This window comes from Patiria miniata, unplaced genomic scaffold, assembly GCF_015706575.1.
Source record: "Patiria miniata isolate m_02_andy unplaced genomic scaffold, ASM1570657v1 HiC_scaffold_7, whole genome shotgun sequence".
NCBI lineage: Eukaryota > Metazoa > Echinodermata > Asteroidea > Valvatida > Asterinidae > Patiria > Patiria miniata.
In genome coordinates, this window is record NW_024037074.1 from 48036675 (window position 1) to 48045887 (window position 9213).

The following is a 9213-nucleotide window of genomic DNA, read 5'->3' on the forward strand; positions in this document are numbered from 1 at the left end:
CGAGCATCATCATGTGTGTTTTGTCGTAGTAGGAATATAATGTTTCCATATATTTTTCTAATGGTCTAAGATGGATGAGATCGTGGTCAAAGCGCGACTGTTTCCCGCTCATATTCATTGTTGTATACTCAATGTATATATTTATTGCACACACCAACGTAACTTGAAATATGATTCCTGTTCTCAAAGAAAATATTACCATGGCGCATGCGCGTCAGCAGAAATTCCACGTCCAGACCGCGTGATAGCTTATTTGAATCGCTCTGCTCAGTCGAGTCAGCGATCTAGCAGCAGCAGCTCACTAGTATAATGGTCGCCGACTCGCCGTTCAGTTGATGTGAATTAGCCATGGTCACCACTGAAGCAAGTTATTTTCACTACAGCATTTCTTAGAAGGTAGGAATGACATTTTCTGTATCTTGGCTTCATTCTTGTGTCGAACACATTGTCTAAAAATCTGAAGAAATTGGATCAAATTAAAGTAAAACAACTTTTCGAACAAAGTCGCTGTAAAAAAATGAAGATTTTCCTATGCCTATCATCTTGGTTTTTTTTTATAAATGTTGAAAATGTTCTTCAGACTCGATCAGAATAAATGTAGATTAATTAAGAGTGAAAATATGTGCCTCAATTGAGATTGGAGGCTCGTCAATGCGAACAGTTTTGGAGGATCATACACTGAAAGAAACGTTCAAGTCATCTGGTTTTCAATTTAATAATAAAATCTTGGTAATATTCCAAGGAAATAATATTCATGTGGATCAGATTTACTCGAATTCATGTGAGACATGTTAGACCTTTTTAACAACACTTTAGGTTGGAAAGTTATTTGTTCGATAGTTATAATTTTAGATAAAACAGATATTGTTTTAGCAAATGGCAAAATGTTGGAAGTGTATACATTATATCGAGAAGACTTTTGATTTGTGTACTATAGTATAGGCTTATGTTTTTATTTTTTTTCAAATTGATGAATTAATCAAACTGTAACAATATTGTATTGAGATACCCATGATACCCGAGCCAACAACCGTGAAATTGTATACCTGGGGTATCTCTTAATTTATAGATCTGATTTGATTTTCTCTTAACTAAAACTTGCGCAAATTTAAGCATAAACAGTCCGTTATAAAATTCCCGCTCAAAGACAGTGTACGGTTGTAATACTAATAGCAACGCGCATTAGCATTTCAGTCCCAAGGGTCAGGCCTAAAGTTCACGTACCAGGACTGTACTCGTATAAACGGTCATCTGGCTTTCGTTGGCTCGTACATAACAAGTGTATACAGTTTCAATCCGGGCTTTCGGGCTGTATAGCTCCCAGGGTTTGGCGTGATTTATGGGAGTTTGACCAAAGTGTATGGAGTAGGGTTCAGGGCCAGGTCAGCACTGTTACAAGATCAATGAAAAATACGCGAACTATAAAAGCCTTTTCTAAAACTAGGGTCATTTGTAGACTAGTTTTTGTGTGTGAAAAATAAGACATTATATGGGTTGAAGAGCACGGGGACATCATGATACTGTGTTCAAACTTTATTAGTTTTACATATTACTCAACCTTAACCTTTCTCCAGGTAGGCAGTACACAGGTTTGCTATACGTGAGTGCACTGGCTGCTGGATGTGGCATGTTTTAACTTTTAACTTCAGCAGTCTTCGAGGGAAGAAGTTTCTAATTATTTTGAAGACCAACCCATACATCTCTTCAAGGTTGTTGCTGTAAGTAATTCAACATACATGACCTTTTTATACATGTATCTCTGTAAGATGGTGAAATTAACTTTTAATGTGTTGAAAATACACCTTGGTCGAAATAGACGAATTGCTGTTTCCTTTTAAAATGTCGGTAGTTTCTCGTGTACATTTTGATATAGCATTAAATTCATGTTTTCTATCATTTATTAGGGGCCTGCATGACAACTCGTCGAGTAGCAGAGGCCAAGGCGAGGGGAGGACATAGCTTCATTCTGGAAGTTTGCCCCACTAAACAAGCCCGGAGGGCAAGATTCAGGGTAATATTAATTACACCAAATTACTGTGAACAGTATTTAAGTTGCCTGTAAAATTAACAAGTAGGCCTGGGCCTACAGAGTAAGAAAACAACTCTTTTATATAAGGCAAAGTTATCTTAATGTCGACTTCACACTAATGGCTGAAGACAACAGTGTAATATCTATCCAAGATATACAAACTTGTACACTGGAAGTTGTTTGCGGATGGTGTACTCTTTACCAGAATTGCCTTTGAAGCATTAATCGCAGTACGCTTGCGGAACACAAAAATGAAATGTCAGTACATTTTGTTTACCTTCTCATGCACAATAATGATCCAAAAAGAAGTGACAGATAATCCAAAAATAAGTCGGTTGGTCATCATCGGCTGTCCACCATCTGGACAAATCTTTACATTTATTTGTTTCTATTTTGTGTGTGTGTGCAGAATCCTGCCAACCCTGCCAACGCTGTTCAGCCCGCCGACCCTGTCGACCCTGCAAACCCTGTAGATGATGAATAACGACACTGCATCTTTTGCGTGAAAATAAGTGCATCGTTCGTGCTCTTCAAAATTTGTTTTCTTGTAGGCCTATTAGGGCTTCCCTATTTATCTCCGTGGTTCTCATAATTATTTTTATTTGCCCTTATATGAAGCCTAGTCGGTCAGTCAAAAAGCAATAACAATCTGAACTAAAGTTGCACTCGTAAAGATGGTAAACTAAATGATGCAATAAGTTTATCATGATTTGATATCACTGAATACAATTTTTAAAAAACCCATTTTGGCCAATTATAGACGACTTACAGTAATGTCTGGACGAAGCATCTCATTAACAATTTAGTTGTAGTGGCAGCAATATTATAATGAGAGGCAAAATTCTCTCATCTGTCTTTCTTCCTCTGATTTCCGTAAGCCGTAATTTTCAAGTCGAGAAAAAAATATGATATTCAATTTAAATAACATTTCAGAATAACACAGAGCTAGTTGCTCGAATGCAATATTCTTTGTTTTTTTATTTGGAAAAAAATTGTCTGTGAATGGGGTTTTGGAAATTGTCGGCGGAAAAACATATCCCAAAATAGGGTCGATTAAAAAATGAGAACCAAAGAAATATAAGGTGAAGTCCCAATGACTAATTAATGGTAATGAAGAAAGTATTGTTAGCTCTTTTTTTTTTGGAGGGAGCATTGTATATTGGGGAAAAATAGGAGGTTTTATCATTTTAGGCCGCGCAGATCCACTATGCAAGTAGACTGGTTCATGATGTCCCTTTTCATTGTATAATCGATTCTAAACGGATATGGGATTGACTCGAATGTGAACGCAAACAGTTAAATTATATAAACTTACTTGCCAATAGTAAAAACGTCCTGATATTTTTGTTGACAAAGTTCGTTCAAATTGTGTAACTTTTGAATTACTAAGATAGCAATGTTTAAAAACCAATTGTGTTTTCGGGATGAAACTCAAAAATAACAGAAAACATAAAATATGTTGTCAGAAAACTCAGTCCCACGTTGCCTGAAGAATAATATTTTACGTTAAAGTTACTTATAGCATAACTGGTAGTCACCCGGAGATGTACGCCTGCCCAGCTTAGCAATTTCAGGACATTTAAATCCTTGCTAAAGGTTAATATATGCATATAAATAAATAGACTTGTGCCCATCCTTGCTGAAGATGAATACATGTATAATTATATGCACAAAATCTGACACTCTTTCGTTTTGAAGGGAAACTGACAAAATAATGCCGTTGGCGGGCAATCTGTTTTACTGTTCCTGCTTCCCAGCAAAAACACACACAAAACTAGATCATTGGTTTTCTAACTGAATCAAGAGGCTTTAATGTGTTATTTTTAAATAGGCGAACTGAAAGCGACATTGTACTGTTATATCAGATTTATACTAGCTTTGTAATAATAATGATTGACGAAGGTTTGCTTCCATGCATTCACCGGATACATTCTTTGTAATAAATGTAGAAACAGTAAGTCTGATGGTTAATTTTTGTTTTGTTTATTGTTTGCAGACAGGTATATCGTCGTTGCACGATTAGTTTAGTTAATAAACCGTGCCAGGAACAATGTTGCTACAAGGTCCCCACAAAGTTGCAGTGATGTATCTAATAAGTTGCGTGAACGTTTTTGAAAAGTTGTGAGGTGCCCACAAAGTTACCGGAACGTGTTGACTTAGTTGCAGTAACGTCTGTAATGAGCCATTGACGTGCTAACAATTAAGGTTGTAGAAACGTCCCCACATCGTGGCCATGAAGTTGCAATAATGTGTCCTACAAGCTGCATTAACGTGGCCAAAAAGTTGCCCTGACGTGCCCATAAGGTTGTAGGAACGTCCCCATAAAGGTTGCAGAAACGTGCCTATCAGGTTGTAGTTATGTCCAACAAGTTGCATTAACGTGGCAAAAGAGTTGTCGTGACGTGCCTATAAGGTTGCAGGAACGTCCCAATAAAAGTTGCAGTAACGTGCCAATCATGGTGTAATCATGTCCCCACAAGGTTGTATAAATGTTCATTTTAAGTGGCCATTAAGTTGCAGTAACGTTCCGTCATGGTGGTAATCATGTCGTAATCATGTTGCATTTACGTGCCAAGACGTTGTATAAAGGTGACAATTACGTTGCTGGAGGGTTGCAGGATCGTGTACTGAAAACGTTGTAATAAATGTTTCATTGACGTTTTTATAACGTCTTTTAAACGTTGTGTAATAGCGTTGTGGCAACGTGCACGCGAGTCAACATTTTTACGTTGCCGCAACGTAATTTTCTGAACGTTGCCGCCACGAAAACGTGACCTTTTTGCAACGTTGTTACAACGTGAATGTGTTAGCTGGGCAGGCCCACAAAAAAAAAAATTTAAAAAAATTAGTGGTTGTCAGGTTGTTTGGATGGTTTGGAAGCGCTGTGAATAATTTACTTATCTGCAGCACAAGAGCCCATTGTCTATTTGTCAAATTATGAGTGGTAGGGTCAGCACAAACGGACAAGCGACTATCGCCGGGGTGCTGGGCCACGTCCATTATCATTGTAATGATTGATCTAAGCCACTCTCCCTCCATGGGCTCTTGTGCTGCAGATAAGTAAATTATTCACAGCGTTTATCAGCTTGTAAAAAGCGAGGGTGTTCTAATTGTTGTGAGAAGCAATTGCGCTTCCAATTGTAGGGATATCTGTAGTCCCTTGGGACTTGTGAGAAGCGATTGCACTTCTAATGTTAGGGATATCCTATTAGTCCATGGGGACTTGTGAGAAACGATTGCGCTTCTAATTGTTGGGAGAAGCGACTACACTTCTAAATTGTTGGGAGAAGCGATTGCACTTCTAATTGTATGGATATCCGTAGTCCCTTGGGAACTGTGAGAAGCGATTGCGCTTATGTATGGATGGGATCTACCCGATATTAAAGAAAATAACAGGCATCTTTTCTGTGTGATACGTATGTAACGTGGACAGACACACTGCTAGGAAAAGGGTGCTTAGGACAAATTAAGTTTCTAATAGGCACTTCCAGTGACATAAGCCACTTTACATTGTTATCAAGCAAAAATATAACAGTTTTCACACTGGCTTCAAATTTATGATGTGAGTAGGGTTACGTACGAACAGGGACAGACATTTTGTGACAAATGTCCAGTCTGTTTGTACCGGTACGTATAAATCCTGATTATAAAATATCAAATAATTCTTCGCACTGACTCTGAGTTTTCTAGGTTTTGACTGATAAGCATTCCTCTAGGGTACATCTTACAAAGTAAGCTTCATGCTTACTTTGTGACTTTATCTAAAATGTCTGTCCTTCGTTACGTACATTTATCGTAACACTTTTTAAAACAACATCCACTATATTTTCTAAAATACAAAGCCAGTTATATCATTTGCAGGTAAGGACATTTGTTCAAAGCTTGCAATGTTTACAGCAAAAATTGAGAGACCAAGACTGCAGTTTTATCATCAAAACTTAAAGGTCTTCTCAAATGTCACACTTTTGGGCGCATTAGTGTGGAATTGCCCAACTGCATATAGTATGCAAGTTGTAATATGATTATTCAACCATGCTTACCTGGACCTTGTAATGATCATAACTGATATCATGTACCGTAATTTCCTGCGGATAAGACGCGTCTTATCTGACTTTCTAGACCACAAAAACATCGCTGCGCCTTATCTACAGGTGCCTTATCTGGTGTCGCTTGAGTTCAAAGTGACGGTCTTTGTGTGAAGAATTCTTTCAATGCCGCAATCAATAATGCGGTCAACCAAGGCTCAACTCTCCAGACATTGTGACCGTATTTTCATTCCAACAATGCCGCGATGTGTTGATCCCCCATGATCGTGCTTTCATTCCAACAATGCCGCAATGCGTTGATCCCCCTTAGTGATCGTGCTTTCGTTCCAACAATGCCGTCATACAAACGTTTTTCTTTGTGGCCGTTTTTTCATTCCGAAAATGCTGCAATCAGAATTACTTAAACGTTTGGAAATCGCATTCACTCAAGTTCTATTGTGTGAACATTGAGGGTGTTTATTGTACAGGATATCTTCGAAGTCTGCTTTAGACTTAGGATAATATGAAGTACTAATGTTTATTTGTTGCACTTTCGTTTGTTTCATTAAACGTTCAAATCGTTCATTTATTAATTGCCTCTTTTTAGACGTTTGTTTTAAAAAGTATTATGGGAATTTGTATTATCTTATTATAATAGTAGGTCAGGATTTTTATTTTAAATATGGTAATAGGAGTTTTGTTTTAAGAAATTTTTATATTTAGGATAATATTATGATAAGACTTATGTTTCTGGATTTGTTGGGACTTTTCTTATGATTTGGGAAACCTTTTTTGACCCTTTGAACTTTTTATTTGTTACTTTATTCAGACAGCACAATATCAATCTCTTTTTTGATGATGTGGTGGCTCTGAAAAGAGCCAGTTGGTTTTTCTTGTTTGTCTAGACGTCTGGAAAGCCGTCAAAGTCGTCATCCTCGCTGTCGCTATGAAACATAGCCAGCAACTCGTCGTCGAGGTCTGTTGCCCGACGATCGGCTGTCTCTTCCTCCGCGATGTATACATCGCTGACATATAGCTTATAGCATATACTCCGCTGACATATAGCTTCAAATAAACTTTGAAGAGTCCAACAAAACAAACCGTCCTTATCAGGACGACCAAACGAGAAAAGAGATGGTTCATGTGTCTGTTTCGTTTATTTTATTAGTAAGATATCAAATAAGTTTAATGATCTTGAAAACAAAACTAACACTAAGAGAAGCGATGTATTAAACAAATATCTTATGAACGTGATTAACAAATTATAGGTTTGAAATAAAGGAAAAGAACTTTAAATACAAAAAAAACATTACAACAATCTTTAAAAAATATAATAAAACATTTTTGTTACGTCTCCCCCGGTGTGACGGGATTATTTTCCTATGGTATATACATAGGCGATGCTAGTTTTTGTATTAGTCACCGGTAGAGGGCGCAACATCTGGCTCGGAGGGACTGGGCAAGTCTAGGAATCTGATCCAGCGTGTGTGTTGCAATATCTTCAGACAGCGCGTGGACCATCGTTTCTGGCCGCTGATTGGGCCGCACTGCATTAACAAAAGGCCAAGGAAGGCCAGGATCGGAAACCGCAAGCAAGCATGCACAGCGCGCGTTGGCTGAATGGATGAAGGTCGGTATCAATTTACATGTACATTGGTCTTTTCTTCATGGCTCTACATGTGACCAGCCAATGTGGTTACGGTTTAATTCATCCTCCGAATAGTGTGATCGTTCGAAGGCAACACAATGGCCCCTTTGTGGCGATGTACCGACACCGGGTGACGCCTGGTGTTCTTCTGTGTGCGGTTAAACATGCGTCTTATGCGGCGGTGCGCCTTATCTGTTGGCGTTTGAATTTTTTTGGGGGGTGATTTTAGGGACCTGCGCCTTATCCGCCGCGCGCCTTATCCGCAGGAAATTACGGTAAATTGTACATGTGATCGTTAAACCATGCTTGTAGCATGGGCGTCGCCAGGATTTTTTCTAGAGGGGGGCAAAACATATTTTTTGCCAAAAAATGCCTGTATTTCTCAACACATTCTCGATTTATCAGTTTTAGCGGTTTATTGAGCGTGATGGGGAGTAATAAATAACCGTCTGATATTTTCTACACAGGGGGTATGTAGGGGGTTTTGCATAGACCTTTTTAGATACCAACTTTTACGACAATGTGTTAGTAATGTACAAATCCATATCTTGAATCAAGTATCAAGTACCAAGCGTGTGCATACAATGTATGCTTTCTCATGCAGTGGGATACGTGCGTTGCACACGTGATATCGCGACACACGCGCGTAATGAAAAAATAATAATAATTTTTAGTTCTGCGTGATCCACGCAAGAGTCTACACAAATGTAGGTTCTTTCACCTTTAGCTGTATATTGATAAATCGACAGACCCTACCAAAATGTATCTCAACATGATATCTATCAAGGACTGGGATCTTTGTTTTCAACATACAGAACAATGACTTATTTTGGTATTACCTGTGTCATCTTCTCTCTGTTAGCCTTTGGGTTGAGAGGTGCCTCAGTCAGAAGCACAGGATGTTCTTCTGGAGCAACTCTCAATTCATTGTAGAAAGTGTGGTGCCATATTTTCTCCATATCATCCCAATTAGTGACAATACCATGCTCTATGGGATACTTCAGGGTCAGGATACCTCTCTTGCTTTGGGCTTCATCACCTACATAGCTATCCTTCTGGCCCATGCCAACCATCACACCCTGAAACAAGCAAAAAACAAATGTACATGTACTTTATTTTGTACTGTACATGTATGCTACACATATTTGTTTGTATGTGACCAATGACCTTTCTGAAAGAAAAACAATAACAAAAGATTAGACTTTGGATACTGGAGGAGTTCCTTAAACTGGGGGCTGTTGTTGACCTTCCAGAAATACCAGAAATACATGTATGGGGGGGGGGCCCAGACTTTTCAATAAGCTTCCATGGAAATCAATTTAATCTTCTTCCTATGTACTTTGTACCCACTTTTCTTATTCAAATTAAAGAGGACAAGTTCTTTCATTTGAGTGGTATGTCATGGGGATGGAATATAGTTGAGGGTGATTTTGTGGGTCAAAAAAAACTTTGTTGGTCAAACGACATGTTTTTTAGGCTAAAATCATGGATTTTGGGTAGTCACATTGACA

At 38.4% G+C, this 9213-nt stretch overlaps 1 long non-coding RNA gene across 1 annotated transcript; it reads left to right on the plus strand.

Moving 5' to 3' along the window:
* The first annotated feature begins 305 nt into the window (after positions 1–305).
* Positions 306–3990, plus strand: LOC119744875. The gene is made up of 4 exons (XR_005273597.1): positions 306–396; positions 1575–1718; positions 1905–2011; positions 2439–3990. It is a non-coding gene; the product is annotated as an uncharacterized LOC119744875 (long non-coding RNA).
* The last annotated feature ends 5223 nt before the right edge of the window (positions 3991–9213 follow it).